Raw genomic sequence first — 27,762 nt, 5'->3', positions numbered from 1 at the left:
ACCCCTCGCAGAGGTCCCTGCTGGCCCCGGGCAGGTTCTATCATTCTTGGACAAGTACAGAGTGGGAAATTTGGTGTGGGCTCCCTGTACAGCTAAAACAGCATGTACTCGTTTTGCGGAGCTACCGTGTGTTTGATAAGACAGGTGGGAGTCTCGGTCCGTGTTTGTTTTAAAAGCCCGAGAAATAACTTTCCACGGGTTTTTAAGCGAGGCTCGCAGCTGCCGGGAGCCGGCGGTGCGGAGGGGAAGCCGAGAGCCATCCTTACCGGGGCTGGGGGCAGCCGGGACCGGGCCGGGGGACCGACCGCGATCCCGGTTCCCCCCCCGACTCCCTCCTCCCTCCCCGCCGCTCCCGGCAGAGGGCGCAGGCGGCGCCGGTTCCCCCGCCGGCCGCGCCGGGATGGGCGGGCGGCCGCCGCCGAGCCTCCATCTTCGCTCCGCCCGGCTGCGCGGGTGAGTATGTCCCGTCCCCCGCCCCTCTCCATCCCTCCCTTCCTCCATCCCTCTCTCCTCCCCTCCCGGGGGAGCGGACCGGACGGCGCCGCCCCCGCCCGGGCTCGCCCGCGGCACCGGCACCGCAGAGCTGCCGCCCCGCCGCAGCCAACCGCGCCGGGCTCCATGTCGCGCCCCCCTCCCCGGGTTTGCCAGGAGGTGCGGGCGCCCCGCTAACCGGGGGAGGGGGTGTGAAGGGAAGAGGGTGGACGGACGGACGGACGGACCGGCGGGAGAAGTTGGGGTGGGTTTTGGGGAGCGCTCCGGCTGAAATAGCTCGGGGCGGGGGGAGCCCGGCTCCGGTTCCCGGCTCGGGGTGCGGGCTGGGAGTTGGAACCGACGGGAGGGAGTCGGGGCAGCCCGGGCCGGGGAACTGCACCCAACTCCCGGCTGCCGGAGAGCTCTGAAAAGTGGCACCGGCTCGGGCAGGGTGGCTGCTAATATCTTACTTTCCCCCCACCCCAGTCACCCGCTGTTTGGGTTGTCTTTTTCCCCCCGTTGATTCTCGATACTGAATAAGGCACTCTAATACGCTTCTTCCTTCGTCATTCATTACTTTGAACGTTGATTCCCAATTTGTCATGCTTGTCCCTTTTATTTATTCTGTGTCTCGTTATTCATTCAAGGTCAAGCCGTATAGAGTTTGGACTTTATTTGTGTGAAGATATGAATGAGGACTAGCTGTAGACATGTTCCTTCCCTCCTCCTCCTCCTCCTCCCTCCCTCCCTCCCACTCATGTGCCTGCCTGAGCCTTTCTGGGGAAGGCTTTTAAAAGAATAGATGAGGGTCGTAAAAGTAGTTGCTGACCGCTGCCTCCAGCTCTCCGGTGTAATTGAAATGTATTGTTTAATTCCTCTAATGAAAACGAAAAATCAGCGTTGAGGAATTGATTTCCCGAGAATGCAGTGCTGGAGAGGAGCCGTGCAGGGGACGCCGTTATCCTGCGTGCGGGTGAGTGGGATGATGTACCTGCTGGAACTCGCTGTGGGTACGCCGTGCCTGAGGGAGCTGCTGTTTCTCGTGCCGGGTGTCATGCGGGTGCCGTGCGTGGGTGTTCAGCTTGCATCAGAAAATCTTCAAACTTTAAGGAAAGTCATTAAAAAAAAAAAAAGTGGTGAACTCTTTAGGTTCTGGAAGGATTTCAGTGGAGTTAAGGTATTGTCACGTCAAAGATGAAAGGGGTGGCTTTGAAGTAAGGTGCTTGAGTGCGGGGGTGCTTCTCAAAGGAGAAGAGGACAGGTGTGGGTACGTCGGGGTGTGCTGATGTGTGTGCATGGGCTTGGCTGGTTCGTGGGGATGGATGGGACCAGCTCGGGATGCGGAGCATCGCGGCTTTGCAGGAGCAGGCATACAGATTCTGTACCTCGTATGTTTCCCAAGTTGATTTCAGGGTATTGTGGAAGTTACTGCTTTAACATCAGCAAGAGGAGCGTGGTCCTGCTGTTTGTAAGTCGTGGCAGCTTTGCTGCTTTCTTTGCTGGGACTGGATAAAGTTTCATTGTTGATTATTACAACAAGTATTTAGGCACTTCTCAGCAAAGCCTTTTCTGCAAAATCAGGGAAGAGCAGGAGGTTGTACATTCTTGCTTTTTTTTTTATCTTGGCCCTTTGAGGGAAAGCTGTGTCTACTCATCTTCATACATGAAAGCAGAGGCTTTTTTTCTGATTGTAGCATTTAAAAGCATTTTCTGAAGAATCGGGAATAAACAGTGCTCATTAGTAAGCTTCTCTTCTGCTTTGCCGTGATGGTGTTTCAGAGATCCCATTTCACTCTGGTAATGGGAGACCAGAAGAGCTGTTGAGCTCCATCTGTATGCATTAGGGTAGGTGCTTGATTCGTACCCTGGGGCCGTATTATCTGCTATTTCATTACTTCTGGATCAGTAATGATAGTCAGGAAAACTGTATTTGTAGTGACTGCTTTCTAGGGACGTCTCTTCACTAGAAAGCCTCACCGATAAGGATCGCAGTGACGCCTGTTTGCTGACACACAGCTCTGGTAGGAGGCTCTCAGGCTGCTTTTACCTGCCTTTGGTGGCACAGAAGTTCTGGGGTTTGAGAGTAAGAAGTGGGGATTCCCATGAGTCTCCTTGCACTTCAATATAATTTGGTTGGTGTTTTTTGTTTGTGGTTTTTTTTTTTTTTTTTTTTTTTTTTTTTTCCCCCCTGACCTGTATTCAGTCTCTTACATCTTCCCCTCAGACAGATGAGCAGAGCTCTCGAGCCTGTTTCAGACACTTGCTCCTGTTGTATTTGGGCATGGCAGCAGCTCTCCCAGCGGCTGGTAGGAGAGGAGGGCACGTGAGGAGCCTGAGCTGGAGCGGGTGAAACGTGCCAGATGCTGCAGGTAGCCCCTGCCAAGCTCGCTGATGCTGGAGTGGGTTTTGGGGAATGAAAAAACCAGGTGGTGGTTGCACTTTGGAAGCTTTCAATTCCCCGTTGCTGTTGGTTAGGTGGGCAGGGAGGTCGTGGTGGAAGATGTGATGTGAGCGGTCCTATCCAGGTGTCCAAGGCAACTAAGCTCATCTGGCTGCGCGGGCTGTAAGCAAAGAGTGGGATATGAAAATACAAAAAAAAATAATCTATTAAATAATCCCTGAGTTGACAGTGCTGCGCCGACAGCAGGAATGCCTGTGTCTGTTCTGCTTCCCTGCCCTGCGACGCTGCTCGCACCCCCGTACCTTAACTGAAAGGGATTATGAAAGCTGAGCAACGGGGAGGCTGTGGCAGATTAAAGAGGTGGTGGAAATGCCTCCAGGCTGTTGTTCAGGGAGGTAAGTTCTCCATTCTCTGACAGAGGTGTACACTGTGCTTTAATGGTGTGCGCTGTGCCGGGGCTCGATGCTATCGATGGGCTGGATGGGGGGGGAATGGAAATCTCTCTGCTGCTTGGCGTGAAGGCGGTTCTGGGCACTTCTCGGGGCATTTTGTAGGTGAGGGAAACTGTCCTGCTGGACTGCCTCGAAGCCCCTTCACAAACGTGTCTTTGCTGCCAATTGTTAGGAACTTCCTTGAATCTTGGGGGGGTTGATGTTTCAGTACGGTGAGACAAATGCGTTGTTTTCACAAAACGTAGGTGCTTTGTTGCTCTGTTCTTTATTAACACAATAGAAAATGAAAATTTGTCTTGTCCTGGCCGCAGTTCACGGGCTCCTGTGTTAACAGTGCTGCTGGGACTGCCTGGGGCTGAGAGCTTGTGTGGTTTGCCTGTAAACCAGAGAAGTTAAGAAGCTATGGATGGGCTCTCTTGCCTCATTGTAATTGAGTTTCATGATACAAAGGAATCGGACTTCTTGGCCAAAAGTCTCTGTGCCATCCTGGTGAGTTGCTCGGTGTGTTCTGGGTCTCCCACACCATGAGGTTCTGCCCGTGTGTTGCTCCACTTCTTGCCTGAGCTTTGAAAATCTTAATTACTGAGAGAGCATTCCAGATACTGGTAAAGCTACCTTTCCTGTTATTTGCCCCAAGATCATGTAAATTGAGGTAAAAGGGAGGGTGTGCTGTGAAATGGAGGTGTGATTGCCAGGTGAGGCTGGGGAGGTGCTGATGGATGCCCTGCAGTGCTCCTGCTGGAAGCCAGGCATCCCACCGCATCCAGAGCTGCTCCCAGGGTGGTGATGAAGTGGGTACTGTGGCAGGGGAAACAGGCAAAGCACTGCTTACTTGAAAAAAAAACCAACCAAACAAAAATCCAACACAAAAATCCCAGGGATTTGTCCCAGGGGATAAAAAAGTTGTGTGGGTCATTTAAAACTGGAAAGTCTGCAAGGAAGGCAGGTTTCCCTGCTCACCCTGAGTCTGCAGAGGTCCAGGCTCTGAGTCCCTAATGAACGGTCCTGCCTTACTTCTGTGTCTCAGCACAAGTGCTTGTTGTCTGCAGTCCTGTTTTGAACACATGAGCCAAAAAAATACCATGCTTTGGACATGCAAGCTTACCATAAACATGCTGGTAATGCTGTTTCTGTTTTGAATACCTCCCTATTGAATCATCTTTAGGCATTACTTTGTAATTCTGCTGTATTTAGCTCAAACACTTGAATATTAAGGACACGCGGCATCGCTTTTGTTAAGAATGCTTTTAGTTGCGCTTCCCTTCTATTATGATTTTTATTTGTTAAGCTTTTATTCTGACTGAAACAATCTTCTGATTGTTTTAGAAAAGCTTTTTTGGTTGTTTCTCTCTCTTTTCTCTTGAGTCTCATCCAGCTAATGCTCGTATTTTGGGTCTGAAAATAAGCCAGCTACTTTAGAAGGGGGTTGGGGTTGGTTTTTTTTCCCCCACCTGTGCTCACCTCGGAGGCAGCTGAATGCCTGTGTGATGTATGGTATCCATGCATGCATTGGGCAGGCGCTAGTGGAGACGGGATAAGAGGGGAGATAATCTGCTCTTCCCGCGGAGGCAGCTGAATGCCTGTGTGATGTATGGTATCCATAGTGGAGACAGGATAAGAGATAATCTGCTCTTCCCGCAGTGGCTCCCATGGCCCTGGGTGATGCAAAGTGCCTGTTGATAAAGGCAAACCCAGTTGCAGTGCAGTGAATTACAAAAAGTATTTTAGCTGAGGTGATGTGACCTGAAAGGGTAGTATGAACGGGGAGAGAGGGAAAGGAAATGGCTTTATAGAAGGAATGAATATTTAAAACTACTTAAAAACTATCAGTAAGTGGAGAAATGGTCACCCTCCTGACTCAGTTGCTGAAATAGAAGATGTGTTTCTGCAGAAAAGGGATATTCTGGTAGTGAATAGGGGGTACTTTTGAAAAGCTGGAGAGACTTTAAAATTGTTGTGGCAAACTTGTGGTCCAGCCTTGCTCAGAGTGAGAGGGGACTTTTTGTCTGTCGTCAGGTTGCCAAGAGGTGTTCAAGACCAGTGTTCCCTGGAGGTGTTCAAGGCCAGGCTGGATGGGGCTTTGAGCAACCTTCTCTGGTGGGAGGTGTCCCTGCTCGTGGCAGGGGGTTGGAACTCCATGATCTTTAAGGTCCCTTCCAACCCAAACCATTCCATGATTCTATGGTAACGGACAGGAGGGTGCTACGGGCCATTTGGCTCTTTCAGATGGGAGTAGCCTTCCAAAAGAAAGATGAAATGAAACAATCTCTTCAGTTGTTAACTATAATTGTGGCCGTTTCTGATCCATCTCCCACAATGGCTTGTAATTCCTACTGCCGAGAGCTGTGTTTTGAAGAGGAGATTGGGGAGAGTGGAACTTGCCAGAGCAGAGTTTGTAGGATATAAAAATATATATATTTTTAAAAGTTTTGGGTTTGATTTTTTTTTTTCTATATATGTTTAACAGGAGGGTGATATTCTCATTGCAGAATTGCAGTGTAGAGCAGAGCAGTAGGGCTGAGGGCACTGCCCTGTGGGGGTAATGACTCCTGGGCATTAAGGAGATGCCTTCAGAGATACTTGGAAAAAACCTGCAGGCTGCAAATATTCAGGATTCTGTAATTAATTTCAGATACCTGTGGTAAACAGGATGTACAGCTTTCATAGTGGCCAGGGCAGTGGAGTCTGATTGCAGCTGCCTCTAGCAGTGATGTACAGTTTACGTACGTAGCATCAATTTTTAGTGTGTGGTATTCATTCATGATGGGGAAAACTTGGGTGGTGGGAGACTTGACAGATACAGCAAACTTTATTTTCCAAACCTATCCCACCAGGAACACAGAAGGGTTTCTTCTTGTTCTGTTTGTTTTCTTTTTGGGGGTTTGTTTTTTTTTTTTGGTGGTATTGTTTTGCTATTTAAATATTCGTCTGTGTTCCATCTTGTGAAATGTTTTAAAATAGTCAGGAAAATAACCTGTCTGGTGTGGGAATATGTATGGAATTGTATTACAATTGTTAATAAAACAGATAATACGCCCACAGCAAAAACATAGTGGATGGAGGAGCAACCTGGAGATGTAGCACAATAAAGGTGAGTGTAATTCAGCCGTTAATGAATGGGATGAAAACTCGTGTTCATGAGCAAGGGAGGCTTTCCACTGGGATGGACTCTGTTTTGTGGCTGGCTTTTTGTCTCTAGTGGGCTCAAACAGAGCTCTCTTCCAGAGCCTTTCCGAAGCTCAGCACGGATGATTTGTATTCTCCCGGAGAGTAATTTGTCAGGAGATGAACAGCAATATGCTCTGTGTTTGCTGGAACAGCAAAGACAACTCCACTTAAAGACTTATTTTTTGGGGGTGAAGTAATTTTTAAACTTTCCATCAAAAAAAAAAAGTCATAAATACCTGTGCTTGGCCTAGATTTTTTCCATCTCAAGTACTTTCTTGGCAAATTCTGGTACTGCATAAAACGGAGCGACCCAGAGCTTGCAGCTGGGGAGGACACAACTTGGTCCATGGAGAGGGTATTGCTGATGAAAGGTCACCCTTTCGAAGAAGGAAATTGATTTGGGAACTTGCTGAATTTTGTCTTAACATTGCCAGAATTCATTATAGCATTTTTAGATAAAACTCTGATTCAAAATGGAAATTGAAACAAGATAAGCAAAAGCTTAAATTTCTCCCAAACAAAATGGTCATTTTTCTGGAATGAAACTCGGCTGCCTGTAAATGAAAGCTTTAGTGTTGCTTTCTAGCAGAAGCAAGATGAAAATAAATATTCAGTTCTTCTTTCTTCTGAGAAGGGAGGTGTGAGGTGTGTTTGATTTTTTTGGGTTTTGTTTAATATTTTTTTTCCACTTAACAGAGAAGCCCATTAATCTTCAGGTCGAGCTCCGAGAGCATTGAGGATTGCTGTCTTCTGCTTACTTCTGCTTTGGTGTTGAGCTGGGAGTGATTCTCTCTTCTTCTCCTCCAGTATCAGGTCTAATCAGGCATTAAATACATACTTTTGTTAGAGTAGCTCTCAAAGAAGTTATTTTCCGAGGCTTTTCTTAACACTTCTTGGCTCTAGATGATGCTCTGATTCATTTTATGTATCTCTGGAGCTTGGGATTGGAATTTGGTAAGGGAGGATTTCTTCACAGAGGTTGCTGCGATACCTCATTATTTTGTCTTGTTTTGCTAATCACAGAGATGATGTGAAATGAGTCTGAGATGTTTGGTCAGCGTAGGGAAATGATCAAGAAAAACATGACTGGGACAATGTGTTGCACTGAGGTTAACTTGGTGGAAGAAGGAGCAAATACAGAGAAGCTTTACAAGTTGACAGAGAGCAGTGAGATAATTGTGTGGTTCATAGGAAGGAAAACAGTGGGATGTGTTTAAAATAATAGAAAATTGCTCGTATTAAGATAGGAAGGAAAACAGTGGGATGTGTTTAAAAGAATAGAAAATTGCTCGTATTAAGAAGTCTGCAAAGATGATGGAAGTTTGGTATTGGGACAGAGAAAAGAGGCAAGGGAGCGAGCTGGTGTCGAGAATCAGATTTGGACGGCAAATGTATTTGGAAAGCAAATGGGCTGAAGCCTCTGAGTGATGAGGAGGGAAGAAAGGAGGTGAAAAAGCCGCACGATGCAGCTTCAATTTCACAGAGCTGCAACAAAAAGAGGATGTTTTGTGTCACTGACCATGACAGAAAAAGGAATTAGAAAGGAGGGAGAAACTTTAATGAACAAACAAGATGGAGACAGAAATGATGGAGGCATGACAAGATTCCTTTTTTTCCCTTAAATTGAATAAAACCCTACTCCTATCCTTCCAAAAGCCAAACTGCCTTCCCCCCCTTCATTTTATATATTTAGCTACATCAGTGGTAATATATCATGTCAAATTTGTTGATATATCTGCTTATATGAAGTTTAATTTTGGCAGGAAGCATAACACTAATTAAAGCTACTGTCAGGTTGTTTGCCTCTTCCCTGCACAGCGCAAAGAGAACCCATTTCACACTCTCTTTAAATAGGTATAACTTTTTCCCTGGCTATTTGGGAGAGTCTCAGCTGTGGAATACCCCTCCTCTGGGTCTAGAGAAGTATTGGCTTGTCAGTCTCCTGGATGAGCTGTAACGATTTTCATATCAGGAAAGGTTTAATGCACAACGGTATTGATGGGCTAGAATTATCAGATTTGATTTTTTTTCTCTTTTTTTTTCTTGAGAGAGAGATTGGGAGGGTTAGGATATATTTGGAGTTTTTTTTGTGTGTGTGCGCAAGGTATTGGGCACCCTGTAAAAGGCTGAAGAGATGCCTTCATGGGGCAGTTCTGAAAATGACATGCTTTATCAGCTATCTAGGTATCAACCTCTGTGTTTGGTGGTTTTAAAATACAAATTAGATGAAGACAACAAATAATATTATTTTGACTCTGGGATGCTCCTTAGGAAATATACGTGAAATATACCTGAAAGAGGCAAAAGGGAAGCTGAGTAAATAATTTTGTGCAAAAGAAAGTGACGCAGGGGGCTGAGTGGGGAGTGGCGTTAGCAGAAATAAAGAAAATGGGACTTAACACTGTGGCTTCACTGAAAATGATCATGCCAAAAGTCATTCTCCTGCAGAGGATGATGAGGGGGAATGCAGTGTGGGATGCTAACCTTCATGCAGCTATGAAAGCATCTTCCAAATGATTTGCCAAAATACTTCTGGAAAACAGAACATCTCAACTGAAGCGATTTAGGAGAGCAGGCAGAATTTGGGAAGCATCTGATCCTGCAGAGGAGCATGTTTGGAGGTGAAAACTTTGGGAATTACTTTTCCAAAATTGAATTCAGTTTGTGGTTAGGATTAATGTGTGTCTGCCTTTAGGAAGACACAAATAGTGACTATTTTCTACTAATCTTGGAAAGAAAAATCTGAATAACCCTACTGGGACTGAGAGCTAAAGGTCAGAAACTTTGAATAGCAGCATTAATTGCTCCCTTTAAAGGATATAAAGGATCAGAGTCTTTAAGGGCTTGCCTAAGGAGGAGAGCAGTATTAATGCCAGTAAGTGATGACACAGCAAGACTCAAAAAGGGGAGGGAGGGGACAGGTTTTTATCTCATCACTCCGAAGTGACTTGGGTGTTCATGGTTTGAAGTATTGCAGCGTTACTTCAGTCCTGTGCTGTGTTTAATGCTTCCTGTTCTGTTGCCACTGATGTGTTGGATCAAGCTTCAAGAAATGTAAACAGCAGGATTAGATGTTGCGGTGTGTCTCTGGATTGCCTTGGGCCATCCAGCATACTGAGCTTTTTTCTACTTTTTAAAAAATGTTGCTAAGTCTCTGCCAGATCGTTATCGCAGCCTTTCGGTAAATGATGCCACATTTGATTTTTTTTTTTTTTTTTTTTTTCCTTGTCACCTCCAGGTTTGCATCTTTGTGTTTGCAAGTTATGCTTTATTCTCTTACTTAACGTTTTAATACTACTGACTCCTATTAAAAAGATAATGGTGGCTTAGAATATGTGAATTATCCTATGGATGCTCCCACTGCGTTGCTGAGCTCTTATCGTTAGTTCAGGCTATATTGGAAAAATGTAAATATTGAGGGAATCAGTGATACATGATAGAACCTGCCATTGAAGTGCATTATGTTGCTTCATTGTGGCAATAATTTTTAAGAAACTTGGATTTCCACAGCTGTCTGTAAGATTCTGTAAAACGATAATGAAGCTATTTCTCCTTTCCTTCTCTCACTAACACATTCAGAAGATTACTTGCGTGCTTATTCAAGCAAGCAAGGGTTTTGGAAATCAGAAGTTTCTCAGTGTTGCAGAAACAAATAAAAATCTTCGTTGTGTCTACAGTTCTGTTTGCAAAACAATCATCCTTGTAAAGGCACTTGATGCTAAAGAATTTTGTTGGGCTTTCCTCACTCCTGAGATGCTTTGGCTATTCTTTGCCTCCCTCGCTGTCTCCTTTAGAAAAAATCCTCTTGTCCCTAGGGAATCAGGAGAGTTGTGAGGGAAGTACCATAATTTGCAAACAGGAATGTTTTTTAAATATTTAAATGGGTTTAACTTTATTGCCACTGGTGGCAGAGTTTTTTATTCCCATCTTGATTTCAGATATGCTTGTTGATGATTGGTGGAAAATGATTTAGATTTGGCTTTTTCAGTAAAAAAGAAAAAAGTGCTTGTCTGCTGACTGCTTTTTAGGCGAAGTTACTAGGAGATTGCCTTCACTGGGGTAGTTTTTAGGGTTTGTAAGCAAATCCTGTTGGACTATGTAATGATGTGTTTGGATTAAGCTTCCTCCCCATTGCACATTCTACAGCAAAATGTATTTTCTGTTAGGCTGGTAGATAGCTGTATAGGATAGATTCTGTTTGCCTTTGAAACAGCAGAAGTCTCCTAGGCAATTCTATTAACTTCCAGATAATTCAAGGGAGGGGAGGGAGGGGAACGGCCAACCAGCTCCTCCTTAGGCTGGGTTCAGGTGAAATGGATGGGAAGCTGATGGATATAGCTCAGAAAGTTTCAATACTGATAATCTTGGATGGTGTGTGCTAAGTAAAACACGAGGTTGCATACAAAAGAAGGTTAAAAACTTGTTTCCAAAGAAAAATACTTCAAACTCGAGCAATAGACCACATCAGCGATCTTGATTTTTGCATTTTTATCTCTTAGTAGTTTCATGAGTTCTGCGAGGATCATGTGGGCTTGCTTATTGGATTAAATAGGAGTGAGGAAGGGACATGCTTAAGCTTGGGCTCAGCTTTAAATACTCGAGATATTTCATTGTAGTAAGCATATTTAAAAAATTTTAGCTGATGTTTGGCAGACTCAGGACTTGTGTGCTCAGGATGGACAGCGAAGACCCCATTAGGCAGGTATTCAAGATTGAATTTTTGTACTAACAATATATGCAATTACACATTATAAAAATATTTGCATTTTCCGTGGATTCAGATCCCCCAAAATAAATAGTTGCGGGTTGAAATATTGGCAGCCTGGCAGTGTATTTAAGCTTGCTCTGTAGATTACTGTTACATTTGTTTGCTGTCTGGGGATGCTGCTGGCAGAGCTAAAAAACCTCTGAGCTGATCTTTGTCAAGCTTTTAAAAGGAGTAGCAAAGTAGGAGTGTCAAATTCTGGCTGAAATCTGAATATATTTTTTTTTTATGTGGATTTACCTAAAACTTTTAAAAATAATACAGTGGCTAATGTCTGACCTTATAATTAAAACTCCACTAGTGTTTTTAGGTGTTAGTTTTGTCAAGATACTTTCGCAGTATAATGCTTTTGGTGGCAGAGCTTTTTGTATTCTCCTCGACGGATAAATGATTAATGGTCTCAACACTGCCTTCTGGATCACCTTGTAAGAGGTCTCCTTCATCAATCTGGCAAGGGGATTGTATGGCAGTTTGCACCCTAATTACAGTCCCCAGCTGGGGATGTGCTGCTTAACAGATTACTTGTAGCAGAAGTACAGTCGGCGCACATATAGATGACCATGGAGTTGTTTGACACTCAGGTGCAAAAAATTAGATTTTCTTTCTAGAAAAAAAAAAAAATCCACTTCATAGAAACAGTGCAACAGATAAAAGTGTTTAGCTGGAATTAACTCTGTAACTTAAAGGTTTAATAATAACAGCAGTTCTGTGTTTCCCTGTTTTCATCTTTTCCCTACCTTCTCTTGCGGTCTTATAGACGAGGGCAGTATTGCAAGCCAGAAATTTTATTACCAATAGAAACATTAAGGTATTCCACAGGGCAAAACAAAAGTGATTCAAAAGGTGCTTTTACAGGTAATAAGTTTTAGCATTGAAACGGTTTACCCAGAAGACAGCAGATTATTTCTAGTGTTCTGTCATTATTGTTGGCCTTTTTTCTGGCTCATTTGGGGTGTAATGCTGCTACGCAATTAAGATGTATTTCAGTAAAAAATCTGACAACTGCCCCGCTTCTACCCAAGCATATTGCTCAGCATATACCTATGTGCCTATTGCTCAGCCTGACCAATATGAGCGTGTTGCTGAGAAACAGCTTATTTAAGGACTAAGGCACGGATGAAACCTTGCCCAGCATCCAGCCAGGCACAAAAGCAAAGCGTCCGTTTTGGTGTTTGACAATGAGAGGATTTTGTGCTTTGGAAGGATCTAATTGCCAAATTGTTTTGCATATAGGTATCAGTGGTGTAGTAGTTGATATTGCCAAATCGGATAACACTATAAATATCTTGGCAATCTGGAAACAAAATCTGATTTGTTTTTTAATTATACGCATTTGTTTTCACGACTCTTTTTTTAAAAATTATTAAAAAGTGTGAGAATTGTCTGGGCACTTCCCTCTGGTGACACGTACTTGAAGGATCAAGGCAGTGACAAGGGGTACCAGTAGATTGAGGCTGGAGGTAGAAAATTTGCAGTTGTGCAAATTTGATATCTGTGAAAATTTGGTATTTGTGCTTATATCCTGAAGAACTAGAATTGAAGAATTGTAGGGACTAGTGTTTTTGTTTAGAACAGTAGAAACCTTCAGTTGTGCAGTGGCTGCTGTGAAGGTGTGGGTGTGTCTGTTTGACTTCATCTAACTTGAAAGAGGAATAAAAATAATAGTCTTATAAATCAATGAAAAAGCAGTCAAATATATCTAACCTGTGTTTGAGTGCTGGGGAATGGCAGCAAGTCTTGGGAGTCTTCTCTCTGTGAGCTCGACTGTCTCAGAGTATGAACGGGAGCTGATGGGGATGTGTAAAGCAGGAATTTATCACTGTCTTGTCCTAGGGTTGGAATAAGATCTCCTCTGAAGTTTTTTACTCCTAGAGACGGTCAAATAATGGTTTGTTGCAGTGCATTTTCTCTTTCTGGGTTTCCTTCCCCATAAGAAATGGAGGAATGGACCCGAGAGTTGTTATATTATCTGGAAATTGCATGTGCTGTATGGTGAGAACATTTGGAAGGTTGAAACTTGTGGTGTTCCCGTGTTCTGGTTCCCATTTGCTCCTTTGGCTCCCATCAGGAGCGAGCAGTCCTTCCATGCCTTGTCCTCTCAGCTGAAAATTAAAGACTGGCTGCTCAACTTCTCTTTACTGCCTTGTTAAAAAGCAGATGCAATGTTTCCTTCATGTCTGTCTTTCAGAGCCGATAGCAGCACGGTTTGGTGTTCTTGTGAGTGTTCATCACTCTTCTGTTTGCAGAAGCAATTGGAAGCAAATGACCCGGGTTGTTGTTATTACTCATATTTTGTGGTTTGTTGTTTTTTTTTTTTTCCCAGTTCTGCAGCTTCAGCTCCTTATGTGAGCTGTGTCGGCATGCCATGAAGCAACACATCTCTGTCTGAGTCGTGCATATTAATTGTTGAGTGAGACACTGCCTCTTGCTGATCGTGGTGTTCCTTGGGTGGTTCTTTCAGGTTGTGTTCCAGGACAAATACATCGTAGGTACTCGAGAGGAAAACATTTTCTCCTAAATTATTTCAGCAAATGGAAACACTTTTTTAACTCTGGCTAAAGACTTTGTCTTGGCTGCAAGCCTGAGAGGTTTAAACATTTGCTGTTCCTTTTATTGTTCAAACCTGTGCAGCATATTTTAAGTGAGCGAGCAGTCTGTCAAGTTATTAGAAATCATTGCTTTGCCACAGAGTTATTGAATGGATGTGAAAACAGGTGTTTGTCAGATTTTACCTTCTGGACTGAATGTTTTTGATGTTTCAGGAACTTTTATCTACAGTCAGCCATTGTGCTTTGTATAGGAGAAGGCTTGAATCAGATTATCTGAGCAATCAGGGAGCAGAGATGCGGTTCTGTGATTCATAATTGAAATTTAGCCTTTAGATTAACTTCATTAGTATGCTGTTGAACAAGGACAGGGTCTTAATAAATGAAAAAATCCTTCTGGGCTTAAGCACTGAGTGCCACAATAGGTCTTTGCAGTTCATGGTGAATTTTTTATTTTTGCTGTGACAGCATTATTTTCTATTTGACCATGCTCTTTTTGTCTTTATTCGTCAAAATTGTAGAAATATTACAGAGAGAAATAGAGAAAGGTTTTATCTCATGTGAGGTTAAACCCAAAATTCTTCCAGTAAAGTCACATTTATGAGCCATTCTGAGATCAAGAAAAGGAACTTCAGAGAATAGACACAGTTGCCTTTCTAACTGATAATTTAGAATAATGAGTGAAACCTATTAACCTGTTCTTAAAATACTTGAAACTTTCTGGGGAAGCAGAAACTACATGAGCTCCAGTCATTAGACAGTAGGCTTGTAAATGTTTATAAAAATTGTCCCTGTTTTTCCTACTGAGATGAAAAATACCCATTTCTGGCTTCCAGATTTTGACCACTTTGTAAATTCTTGATCTTGATTTTCATTGCCCTTTTTTTTTTTTATTATTTATTCTGGATTTACTTTGGATCGTTGATCAGCAAAGCATTTGAGCACATGTTTTGAAGTGACTTGGGCTTCTGGTAGCTTACTAAAGCTGACCTCCATTTCCAGAGACATATGTTATGGTAATACATTATGTCATGTAATGCATTATATCAGTGCATTTGGAATCTCCATCCTTTATTGGATGCGGAGAAAAACATAGTGACAAAGGATGAGGACTTCTTTGCCTCAGTCTTTAATAGTAAGACCAGTTGTTCTCAGGGAACCGAGCCCTCTGAGCTGAAAGACAGGGATGGGGAACAGAATGAAGCCTCCATAATCCAAGGGAAAATGGTTGGTGACCTGCTACACCTCCTGGACACACACACAATTCTATGGGACTGGATGGGATCCACCTGAAGGTACTCAAAGAGCTGGCAGAAGCTTTGAGTAGAGCCACTTTGAGAATAGTGGCTCACCAAGCCACTTTCCATCATTTACCAGCAGTCCTGGCCAACTGGGGAGGTCCCAGCTGACTGGAAGATAGCAAATATGACACCCATCCATAAGAAGGACTGGAAGGAGGATCTGGGGGACTACAGGCCTGTCAGTCTGACCTCGGTGCTGGAAAAGGTTATGGAGCAGATCATCCTGAGTGGCATTATGTGGTGCATGAAGGACGCCCAGGTGATCAGGCCCAGCCAGCACGGGTTCACGAGGGGCCGGTACTGCTTGATAAACCTGATCTCCTTCTGTGATAAAGTGACACGCTAGTTGATGAGGGAAAGGCTGGGGATGTTGTTTACCTGGGCTTTAGTGAAGCTTTTGACACCTTTTTCCACAGCATCCTCCTGGAGAAACTGGCTGCCCATGGCTTGGATGGGAGGACTCTACACTGTCGCTGAGGGTTGGTCTCTTCTCCCAAGTCATAGAATAAGAAGAAATGGCCTCAAGTTGTGCCAGGGGAGGCTTAGATTGGACATTAGGAAAAATTTCTTCACAGAAATGGTTATCAAACAGTGGAACAGGCTGCCCAGGGAAGTGGTGGAATCGTCGTCCCTGGAGGTATTTAGAAGATGTGTAGATGTGGTGCTGAGGGACGTGGTTTAGTGGTGGAATTGGCAGTGCTAGGTTAACGGTTGGGCCCGATGATCTTAAAGGTCTTTTGCAAACGAAATGACTCTATGATTCTATGTATATTTCACAGTAGCCCAGGTGTCATCAGCGTAGAAGGAAGTATTCAGACTTCTCCAGGTGGAATTTTCTTGCATTAAATAAAGGTTAATGTAGTTGAACTTAGAATGACTATGCTGTAACTGTGAGGAAGTTGTTATTGTTTTTATTTGTTAGGCTGTTATTGGATTTTTATACAATGTTTTGTATGCTTTGCATGGTTTTATTTGGATAGATTCAGATAGATTCTCATTTGTTAGTCAGAGAGCAGTACTAAGAAAGTAAGCTGAAGAAAAAAAATCCTGTTACCAGAATGGAAAAGAAGATATTAAGGTTTTTTTTGCTTCCTTCCTGTCCTCACAGTTGCACTTGATCTCCCTAAAACCTGTATCAGAATATTTTGAGTTGTCTGTACACATGCTCTTCAGTGGAGAGTCGTAAACTTGATGTAATCCTCTGTGCTTTGAGGTGGCATGGCATCTACTTCTGCAAGAAAGGATTACGAATGTAGCTTTTTTTTTTTTTTTCCCTTCATGCAGCCTTGAGGGAAGCACAGATTGCTGAAGAGCAGAGCAGGTTGGTGTTGAGTACTTGAAAGGTTGGGAGCTGAGTTTGAACTCCTTACACAGAGTCTGTGAGGGCTTGAAGACGTTTATCTCTGGGGAGCATTGTGGCTTACTGCAACCGAGAGTCTGGGGTAAATGCAGTGGGGAATTTGGAAGGTTTGGAAAAGAAGAATGAAGAGAAAAGTAGAAAGTTTTTTGTTGTAACATAAGTGGTGTGTTAGAGTCCTTGAGTATTTGTGAAAAGTGTAGACCGTGACCTCCTTACATATCTGAATGGGATATAACTTACACTTTTCCATAGAGTTTGGAGTGAGAGCGAGTTTGGAATAAGGGGAGACTTAAAAAATGCTGAAAGCTCTGACAGAAAAATTAGCTTGTATGAGGCAGTTTAATACACGTGGAGTTTAATAATTTCCATTGTTTATGGAAGACCAGTCCTAACCAGCAGAAGCAGTACACATCCCCAAAATGTCTTAATCCTCACAAAAAGCTATTGTTAGGAAACCCTGAGTTAAGATAGACTGCTGGACTGAGAGGAGAGGGGTTACATGAAGATGTTGCCATTGCTAGTTTCTAGCTTATTGCAACCACTTTGTGGAAGAAGTGAAATGTTTGATCTCTAGTAAGATCCAGGCCCCAAAATATAAAATAAAAGTAATTTTTAACTCTCTCCTTAGGCTGGGAGCAGTCTCCTGATGTTGGCAGCTCCAGTTGGAGAGCACGCCCTGGAAAACTTGCAGCTGAGCTAGGATACGTTTAAACAGTCATTTATCTGCAAAATTCAATAGTGAAATCACAGACGGGGAAATGAGGAGAAACCTTCAGTTACTTGTACATTTGCAAAGGTTAAAATGAAATGATTTGCCTATGTGATGTGGTGGTGGTCAAATGTTCCCTCTCCCTGTGTTCTTGATGGAATGCAGCGCTGAAGGAGAATTCTCCTAAGTATGCTGGTGTTTATGGCCAGTTTCTCATCTGAAGCCCTACAAGAAGTGCAGACAAATTTAACCTTTTAACCATAATTGAGTTTATTTTTCTTATCCAGGGATTAGTGTGACCAGTTATCTTAATTAAAATGGACAATGCTGTATTTCTTTGGAGATCCAAATGTATACAATTTCCTGTATTTAATTGACTCCTTGCCTCAATGAAGGGTACAACCCTTCTCCTCCACCTCTTTGGTGACTTATTGACTAACTCCATGTAATGGGGCTCCTCTACCAAATCTTTTATCGTGCTGTCTATTAACTAGGATACTAATGCTTAAAATACGTTTTGCTCATTACTGGTCCTTGATTGAGACCATGACATAATGACAGTTACTTGACTTGGTGTGACTGGCCCTGTTCCATATAACCTCCAAGAAAATTGTAATACACAGATATCCTTATTCTAATGAAAAAATGCGGTAATAAAGTTTAGTTTCAGTAAGACAAATGCGTATGAAATACAACCACAAGTGAAAACCTTTAACTGAGCTCACAGCTTCACCTATATATTCTCAGTCTCTGTGTCCTTTTTGTTGTCTCTTTTCATGAATGCAGCCAAAAGAGGAAATGCAAAATGGGAAAATGTTGAGACCCGCTAAAGTCAGTGTGAGGTTTCTTGTTGATTTAAATGGAAATGCAAAAGCTAGTGGTCTTGTATTTAGCTTTAAATAAATTTCCCACTGTATGGAAGCACTGTCTGGAAATAAATTATTTCAGATTCCTTCCTATTCTCTAGTAACAGAACAAGATAAAGTATGAAAATCAATATACCTTAAAAGAATTTAAGCAAAAATGAAGAAGTTTGAATAGAGTCTGCTTCCAGCTTTTAATATTATTATTTTGATATTCCAGATTTTGATAGTATTTTTTTCTTGAGTAATTCACAGAATCACAGTCTGAGCTTTTAAAATATCTACTTGCTTGTGGAGAGTATCTGTTAGGTTGTTTCTGTTGAAACAGAGCTTAATCTTTGGATTCACTGATCCTCTCTTCCAGGCAGAGCTGTCACTTACTTCGGGTCAGTTCAGGCACACTATAAATCAGTACCTCCTTACTAGTCAATCAGCGATTGATTCAATTTTGCAGCACTTGAAGGCAGTCTTTTCTAGTTTAAAACTGAGTTAATGTGGCCTAAAACGGTTGATCATATAGCTAGGAGTTCGGAGTTCTGGAGCCAAGGCTGATATTACTGGTTTGCAGTGTGGGCTCAGGCAAATAATTTTACATTTACAACATAGAAATACTTGTTGTGCTTGATTCTTTCTCTCTTTCTTTTTCCTTTTTTTTTTTTTTCTGCCCGTATTTCTTTTTTTCCCGTGTTAAACTTCAGTTCTTTAAGGAGCTGGTATCTGATACCATGTTCAAAGTATTTCAGCTTTCCTAGTATCTGGAAGTACTTAGAGATGGAAAATCATGCACCCTGGTGTGTTTCTCAAATGGAAATATATGTGCTAATGGAGGTTTAAGAAAATTAAATTTTATGTTTTCAAAGGCTTTTGACACCTCTGCAGAATAATAGCTCTAAATGATCCTTTAAGATATCTACAAAAGTTAATTAGAATATTGATTTTTCTATTGAAGGTATGGAAAGCCTTCCTCCTGTGCCATGTCCTGTCTATGCCATAGCCCATAGGCTGGAAACACTCAAATCCTTTGCAGTACTGACTGATGGATAAGCAGAGCATCATGATGGGACTGAACTCTGCATGTTCCTATTTAAAAGCGCTCTGGAGTAACTAAGCCTTCTGATGTGCAGGTTTGATTTTGGTGCCTTGTTCTCCAGAAGAGCTGCTCTCTCACGTACTGGTGTTTCTGTGAAGACCTGTATGTATAAGTATATGTGGCTCTCTGGATTTCAAAGTTAGCTCATGTATACGTGGCGTAACCTTTCAGTAATCTCAGTGAGTGAGAAAGCACTGCTAGTGTGAAGATGCAGAGCTTACTAGTAAAAAAAAGAAAAATCCCTTAAAAAGCATCCTCTTTTTAAAATGGAACAAAGGTCAGACTTTTATAATTGTTTTAAAATGAAGTATGCTTTATAAGAAATAACAAATTCAATCTGTTTTCCTGAGGCAGATGAAGCTACAAGGATAACTGATAGCAAATCAAAGGAAAGAGGGAATGGACTTTAATCCTCTTTTTTTTCCCCTCCTCTTGCTGTCTGTGGGTCTTCAGCTGTGGTATTCTCCTTCTTACACTGAAATTGCCCCAGTTAGGTTGGTCTGAAGTTATTGATGCTACAAGGGAAATGAGGAAAATGTTTTTACATTAGAAAGGTGTTTCATCTGACTAGCCTTGAAAGGTTTTTTTTTTTTTTTCCCCAGTAGTAGTTCCATTTTCAAAAATACAGCCAGCATCATAGTGGGGGCAAGTAAGGAAATCAAAGAAATACATTTTCTGACAGTATGCTGTATTTTTTTGCTTATCAGAATGGTTCTGAAATTCTGTTCTCTTGAAGCAACAACAAGGAAACATTTCTGGTTTTCTGATTAGGGGGAGGGAAAAAAAAAAAAAAAAGAGGGAAATATTCTGTCTGATCTGCAGAATATACTTGGAGCAATTCCAGCGAGACGAGGGATGCTGTGGGTAGTGAACAGATCAGGATCCGGCAAGGGAGACTGCCCTCGGTGCGCGGTGTTCAACGGAGCGTCTCTAACTTATTTAGCTCTTTTATGTCTCAATATTCTGCATTTGCTGAGGAGTAACCGTTGGCGTTCTGGGCTGGGTTTGCTGCCGGTGTCACGAGCGGCTGAGCTGATGAATCGGTGCTCCCTGAAGGAGCTTGGCTCTTTGAACTGAGCTGACACGGCACGTGCAGCCGCATCCTCAGCTCTCCTGGATGGGTATAAGCCACAGCTGTGGCAAGCTGCAGATTAGTCCAAAAAGGGTTGTTTCTATGCATCTTCAGCTTTTCCAAATATATGCCTGTATATATGCCAATTTTCCTGAGTAATTATTCAATTAAAACTGGAATATTTGAAGAAACTAAAACAAATGAGTTGTGATAACATTATATATGACTGAATTTGCATATTCTGTTTAATAGATACAAATTGTTACCGTGTTTAGTTTAATTTGTCACCATTTGCCCTGGTTTACTATTGTTTTGGATGCAAAAAAAAAATATTAAAGTCTGATCTTGTAAATTCTTACTCTTCTACAGAGACTTGCTGACATCTGTGTAGGAGTTGGTTGACTGATTCAAGCATGTGTCTGCTGATGTTTCCACTCTACCTTCTCCTTTCTGGGGGCTTCTTGGTACAATTAGAGTTTGACCACTGCACTGCTGGAGTGGCAGCAGCTGTAGAGATGAGAATGAACTGAAGCCAGCACTTGTAAAGCATGAGTTAATAATATATTTATAAGGTTACTATATATAGGTACTTTGATGTCAATATATACTATTAAATAATGTATAATGTATTTACAGGAAAGAAATTTCAGCTCTGCAGAAGCAATTGCATGTACAATTACAGCGCAGGAATTGCACGCTATGTTGTAGGTATAGGTAACAGTAGTCTGTTTAAATCCAAGTAGAAAATTGCAGTAAATGTCCAGAAAGGGCTAAATGACATCTGTTTTCTTAACAGATCTTGAAGAATGTTATAAAATTGTTTAGAGGAACCTTGTTGTAGGTATAGGTAACAGTAGTCTGTTTAAATCCAAGTAGAAAATTGCAGTAAATGTCCAGAAAGGGCTAAATGACATCTGTTTTCTTAACAGATCTTGAAGAATGTTATAAAATTGTTTAGAGGAACCTTGTTGTAGGTATAGGTAACAGTAGTCTGTTTAAATCCAAGTAGAAAATTGCAGTAAATGTCCAGAAAGGGCTAAATGACATCTGTTTTCTTAACAGATCTTGAAGAATGTTATAAAATTGTTTAGAGGAACCTTTTGAGGTAGTAAACAGACTTTAAAAGCCCATGTGACTTTGAACTTGAGAAAAGGGGCATCTTCTGTGAGCCATTTGTCAGTGTGGGAGATGCAATGTTTTAGTGAGCTACTCCTGGAATAGTTCCCTTGGGGAGCTCGGGATTTTTGGAAACTTCTCCACCAAGTGATGGGAATATTTGGTTGGCCTTGCTTTTCTTAACAGAAGAAGCAATGGTTGTATGATAGGACTTTGGAGATTAAATAATGTTCTTTGATTATATAGAAGAAAACGAGAGCTACTCAGCAGTGTTGGATGATTGGTCTTCAAATCCAGTAAGGCAGGTGGTCATAGGCAGAAGCCAGAAATCCCTGTGTAAATGTTAACACTTATTAAAATCAATGTTTTTCTTTCTGTAGTTTCAGCATGCTAAGGGGAGAAAGGGGAAGAAAAGGTTAATCAAATGCCAGTATAAACGATGTGTTGGCTTATAAGGCAATCATTTCTTATTTCTATTCAAAGCCATTAAGCTATAATTGTAAGTAAGTTTCCTAGTTTATATGTGTAAACAAAACCAAAGCAAAACAAAAACCCCAACCTACCAACCAAAAAAATCCCAAAACCAAACCCCCCAAAAACCAAACTGAAATATAAAGAAACCAATCACAGCTTTGTTTAAGAGACAGTAACAGAGGTCAGATGAACCGACTGCTGACTCAGAAAGTCTTGTCCCATGTCCCATCACCTCATGCCCACCGAGGGCAATATGGTTGATGCATTTGCATTTACTCTAGCTCGTGTCATGTCACTTGATCAGATTTGAGCTGTTTGACAGACAATTATTTCAAGATTGTTCTTGTTTGAAATAGCGTAGTAAGTAGTAGGAAAGAAAGAAAAACACAGATAGCATAGCCGAGAAGAGTAGTTGAGGGAGTTGGGGCTCAGTATCGGTGGTGGTGTCTTAGGTGGCCACCGTGTTGAAGACTTGCAGGAGATGCGTATGGGGGCGCATCCCTCTCCTGGGGCTTTGAGGGGAAGCTGCTACTGCCGTGGTTTCTTCTGGCCACAAGATGCTGCTGCCATAACCTGCTCTTTCTTGGCTCCCCAAGGGTTCATGCTGAGGAGAAGCAACCATAAGAGCTGCTGGTGAGGACCTAGGGCTGCCTTCAAGTGTTTTATAATCAAATCCCTTATTACTCTGTCACAGCTCCATCCCAGTATCCTCCAACAGGGATCCTTACCTCAAAACAACCTGACATTGAATGAGGGTAATACATTGCTTGATGATGATGATGGATTCACTAATGTTATTTGACATATCTTTCATGTTAAAATTAATGTCGTCTTTGGTGTTGTGAAGGTTGAATTTGGAGAAGATAATTGATCCTTGAACTGAAAAGATGCCTTCAAAGTTCTTGGCAGTTACTACTGGTTCAGCTTGCAGTTGTGTCCTGGCTGTGATACAAGTTGCAGACCAGCCTCTCAAAGTGATTGGTAAAGTACCAAAACTGGAGATGTCACATGAATATGTGGAAATAGCAAAAATTGAGTGGTTTGGGAATTTTTTTTTTTGCCTTTACACTAAAAGACCCAGGATTTCTTAAAGTTGCAAGTATGTCTGTGTCATCTTTTTTCATTTAGGCCTATGTAAATTATTAGAATACATGTGTGAAAAATAGATAGCTAGTACTAACTGCAAATAGGTTATTATTAATAATTTTCTCCAGTGTGTAGGATTATTGTTTTAGAATTAAAAAATGTTTCCCCCAGAAACCTTTCTGAATTTTATTTTACAGAAGATAGTGAAGCTTCAGGTACTCATCTTTTGAAATGTGCTTCAGGGTGGTGGAGCAGCCCTGAAATGGCTCTGGCATCCTTTAATTCTGGGTGCAGATATCATGAATTCCTGGATGGTTGTGTTAGTTGCATAGTCAACATTTTTGGCAGTTGTTTGCCCAATAGCAAAGAATTCTGATGCTGAGAACTTCAGTCTGTGATGTGAGAACTTTGTATGCTGGAGACTGCCACCACTATGGTGGAATTTGTTGCCTGTTACCATACTGGGCACATAGGAATGTAGGTAGAAAGTGACTGATGAAATTCGATGATATGTTGATTATTACAGCTGATTGCAAATTCATTAGAAAGGGACTCTTGAAACTATAGCTGAGTAACTCTCGAGAGTCCAGATGTAATGGAGAACTCTGATCCAAGGTCTTAGGCTCTGGATTGTTGCCTTTATTTTTCTACATCTGAAAGGAAAGTGGAATTTGATTAGGCACAGATAGATCCATTAGGGGCATGATGAACAAATTGTGCTTCTGTGTTTCCACAGTGATTTTTTTTTCTTTTTTTTTTTTTTTTTCTTTTTTGAAGTGGATGACTTTAGTCTGAAGATTTGACTATTCTCACCTTAGCTGGTAGAATGGTAGAATGCAATTTTCTAGAATACTGTCATTGGTGAACACTCATCAAAATCAGTAGGAATCTCAAAACAGTTATTACTAGTCATGACATGACCAAGTTTATGTGGAGGTTCGGGTATTAAATAAGTATTCAAAGTATTTTAAATAAGACCTTTCACTGTAAATGTGATATGACAGATGAAGTTACATATTTAACATTTTGTTTCAAAATTCTTCCATGTTTTCCTGAATAGTCAAGTGTATTTTCCTTATTACTTGATTAAAGGCAGCAACATTATTATTTTAATCCATGTCTTGGATATAGTAATAAGACTGTAATGTGCAGCAGTCACTGACAAGGCATTAATTCATTGTAATACTGTTATCAACAAGCTTCTAATAACTGTAAGTACATCTTTGTCATATTAAATGTCCCTGTATAGGTACAATGGGAAGGGTTGTTTTCAAATTCAAGGAAAGTGCCAAAAAATGGTATTTGTCCCTGATTAAATATTGAGGACTTATGTATTAAATATTTAATTGGCCAGCTGTACTGCAGTCAAGTGGTGTAGAAATGATAAAACCCTGCATTTGCACTTAAAGACCGGTGCTGGGGCAGTTAAGTGACCTGTTGCTAAATGAATTGGTAGGAAGGAAGTGGCTTAAATAAAAAAAATCTTCGGTGTTTTCCCACAACTGATGGTCCTGAGAAATGGCCTTTGTTAATCATGTGGCTACACCAGGGCCCTTCTGAGCAATCATTTTATATATAAGTGCACTGAGGACCTGGGTCTGACTTTCGGCTTTCTGAAGAAGGAGTCCAGGCAGCCTGGAAAGGACACAAAGCACGTATGGGAAAGCAGGAAACGCTCTTTCTGCTGCATGAGAAGTCTATCAAAATGGGCATTAAAACAATGCAAATTGAAATGTTTCCGGTTGATAGAATTTTTGTCAGTTTTACAGGCTACTTTGAAGCAGATAGTTGCTAAGAAAAAAGCGGAGATGCTCTTTCACAATGAGTGAAGTAGTCCTTGTGTGTTGAGGAGAAAATGTAAAGACAAAAGGGAAGTAGCAGGCGACGCTTTTACTAATGTTTACAGGATGGTTGATTTGGAAAGAGCTTAGATCTGGCCTTTTTAGTTGTCTGTTTTGAACACTACATATATTTAGTTTAGAAACGGTTAACTCGAGTATAAAGGATGTGAAGGCAGAGCTTTAGACATGGAAATATTGGAGTACCCTCTGAAACTGTCATGGGTCCAGAAGGCCTCAGAAACAGAGAAATATACATGTGGTGTGAGGCAGCGTGGCATTATCAGTTGGTCCAACACCCTGGGGTTTGGGCTTGTATTCTCAAGCTTAAATTCTGTGTTTCAGTAACGGAGACCTGTCTCTAACATGGGGACAGAAATTCTATTATGAACCTTAGTAGATGTTTCTAAGATGCTTTGAGGATTGTGTGTGTTGGGAGCTCCATGTGCAATGCGTTATTCCAGACATGATGAAGTGACGTGATGGCTCTGCTCCAATCACTTATCCTCTCTCTCCCACCCCTCCATAAATAAATGACAAAGAGAAGGGAATATCAGCCTTGGATCTCAAGATGAATAATAATTTGGCACCAGATGACCTAGGCACACATTTGTCCAAGATTATTTTAGCCTGAAAATCGAGAGAGGGTTTTGACTGTAAATGAGGGAAGTCCTGGAGCAGCATCTCAGTCTGAGGGTTTACATATCTGGAGTCTCTGTCTCTGCTGTTGTATACCAGAGAGTGGAACTCCCTTGGATGTAACTTGAGTCTATGGATTTTTGCTGGGGTTTGTTTTGTTGTCAACAGTGTATTAAAGATAGGTCACACTAGACATGTGCTGGTCTCTGTGTACTTGGATTGATCAGATTATGAGATTTAAGAAATGGAAAGCATGTTCATTTTGATCAAAGAAAGTTGAGATTTTTGGCTTTCTTCTGTAGCACATGGGATTGTGCGTGTTCCTGGACCATTTGGGTGTTTGACCTGACAGATGATGGTGCCCGTGATCTGTTCTTCTGTATTTCTGTTCCAGACTACAGTCCTGACTAGACTTCTACTGTGGGCTTGGTTTCTTACGGAATATTTGAAGTTGATGGTAGTGTATGAGGAGACCTGCAGAGCAGATGTTTTATAGACTTGTGGGTTAAACTTCTACCACACCTTTTTGTGGCTGTGGTGGGCTGAGCTGAGCAATACAGGTAGTTCTTCCTTTGTTATGAATGTATTAGCTCTGCTTTTTTCCAAGTGGAGCCGTTGTTTATTACTGTTGTAATAAAATTTGTGATTGTATTAATGAAACGTAAGAAGGATTCCTGATTTTACTGGGATGTTGTAAAGCAGCACCATTTAATAGGTGTGAATTAGTGTAAAAGGTAGCAAGACTTACTAAAAATGGACATTATGCTGTGCAAGTGTGCTAGCATACTATAAATTCAGCCAGTACACCACATCCTGACATTTAATAGTTTTATTATTCTGTTTGTTGGTCATTTCTGAGCAAAGAGTGTCGATGAGAACTACATAAAATGCTGTTTCTTAAAGACCAGTGCGTGTGAGTGCCCTTCACATACTGGATTTGCACAGGCTTTTTTTTCACCAGTCATCGGGTGTTTCCTTTCTCTGAACGTCATCAGAGTGCGTGTGTGTATGTCATAATTGTTTCTATAATTAAAATTATCTAAGTTATGGCATATATAGCGAGCAAGGCTGTATGGGGTGTAGAGCATAGACCCAAGAGTAGTCAGTGAAGTTGTATGCAGGACAGAGAAAGGGAAATGCTTCAGTTAAGGCATTGAATTGAAACTTATGCTCAGCCCTCATATGGGAAACTGAAGTCCACTAAGTGGGAAGGGTTACCCAAGGTCTATAGTTATTTTCATGGTACTGCGTTGAGAGATCTGTCACTTTGTGAAGATAATTTGTATTGCAGAGTGAGTTGCAGTTCTTCCTCTGAATTTACAACAGATGGTCCATGTATCCTTCCTTGAGTCTTCTGAATTGCATATATACATCCATAGGGACAGATTCCATCATTTGAATGTCTAAAACTTTTTCCAACATCCTTATGCAAAATATTTTTTTATCAGAAAACTGTGATTGCAACAGGGATGATTTAATGAAATATTCTGGGCTTGACTGAAGTTCTTCAATAAGTTTTTCATGTTCACAGTGGAATTTCTGGTAATTCACCAGAGAGCCTGTAGCCAGTAGGATGGGGGTAGAGATTGACTTAGGATGCGGGATGCCTGTGTTCAGATCAACTTTTCTTGGCTTCATTTAGATCTGGGACTTGGATTAATATTCTGGCATGCAGTTGAGTATTTTGAGTGTGGAGCTGCAGTGAGGTGTCTCTCTATCTCATGTTTTTGATGTAAAATATATGTGAGAAAGATAACCTTCATAATCAGGCAGAACATTAAAAAGTTGCAGGATGAAATAAACCACTCCAGTTTTAATGACAGTCACGGATGAACCCTGCAACTCCCAAGTGCATAAAACAAGACTATTCATAACTGGGAAAGCTGCTTTAATTTAGCTTGAAATGTGGTCCGTCAGGAAGCCTTATAAGCAACTTTAACTGTATTATGCAATGGAAGGAGGCTATTACTTATCTAATTGCCTAGATTTTCATTAATAATGCAGAATTCCCCGCTTTTTCATTCCTCCAGGTGATTAACCAAAGATTTTTCTCTGCAATCTCGCCTCTGTTTTGAGAAGTGCAATGAACAGTCCAACAGATCTTTATCTCTTCTTTAAAAAAAAAGAAAAAAAGACTTGAAGTGATTAACCTTTAACGCAAAGCTACCATGACTGTTAACATCTTATATGGTAGCCATGCTGAGCGAATGCTGAAGTGTTGGGGAGAAGGTTAATGACTGATCCTCAGGAGAGGGGAGAAATTGATCTCCCATGATGTAAATATAGATCCGAGTCAAAGTCTGAGACTGTTGGAATTTCATTGCTTTTAACTTTTGGTCTAAAACTACAGCGAAACTTAGGTGAGGGAACCTGCCCTGAAATTATTCAATGTAGATAAATGAGCAGTTTGG

General features: G+C 41.6%; 1 protein-coding gene across 2 annotated transcripts in view; it reads left to right on the top strand.

Moving 5' to 3' along the window:
- Positions 1-554: 554 nt before the first annotated feature.
- Positions 555-27,762, top strand: part of THSD7B (thrombospondin type 1 domain containing 7B) — a 343,216-nt gene continuing 316,008 nt past the window's right edge. For both annotated transcript variants that reach the window (XM_014941122.1, XM_014941120.1), the window contains exon 1: positions 555-651. The gene's annotated coding sequence lies outside the window, so the exon portion shown is untranslated. The remainder of the gene's footprint in view (positions 652-27,762) is intronic.

Source organism: Calidris pugnax, unplaced genomic scaffold (assembly GCF_001431845.1).
Source record: "Calidris pugnax isolate Ruff unplaced genomic scaffold, ASM143184v1 scaffold60, whole genome shotgun sequence".
Lineage (NCBI taxonomy): Eukaryota > Metazoa > Chordata > Aves > Charadriiformes > Scolopacidae > Calidris > Calidris pugnax.
This window is presented reverse-complemented; position numbering and strand designations above follow the sequence as displayed.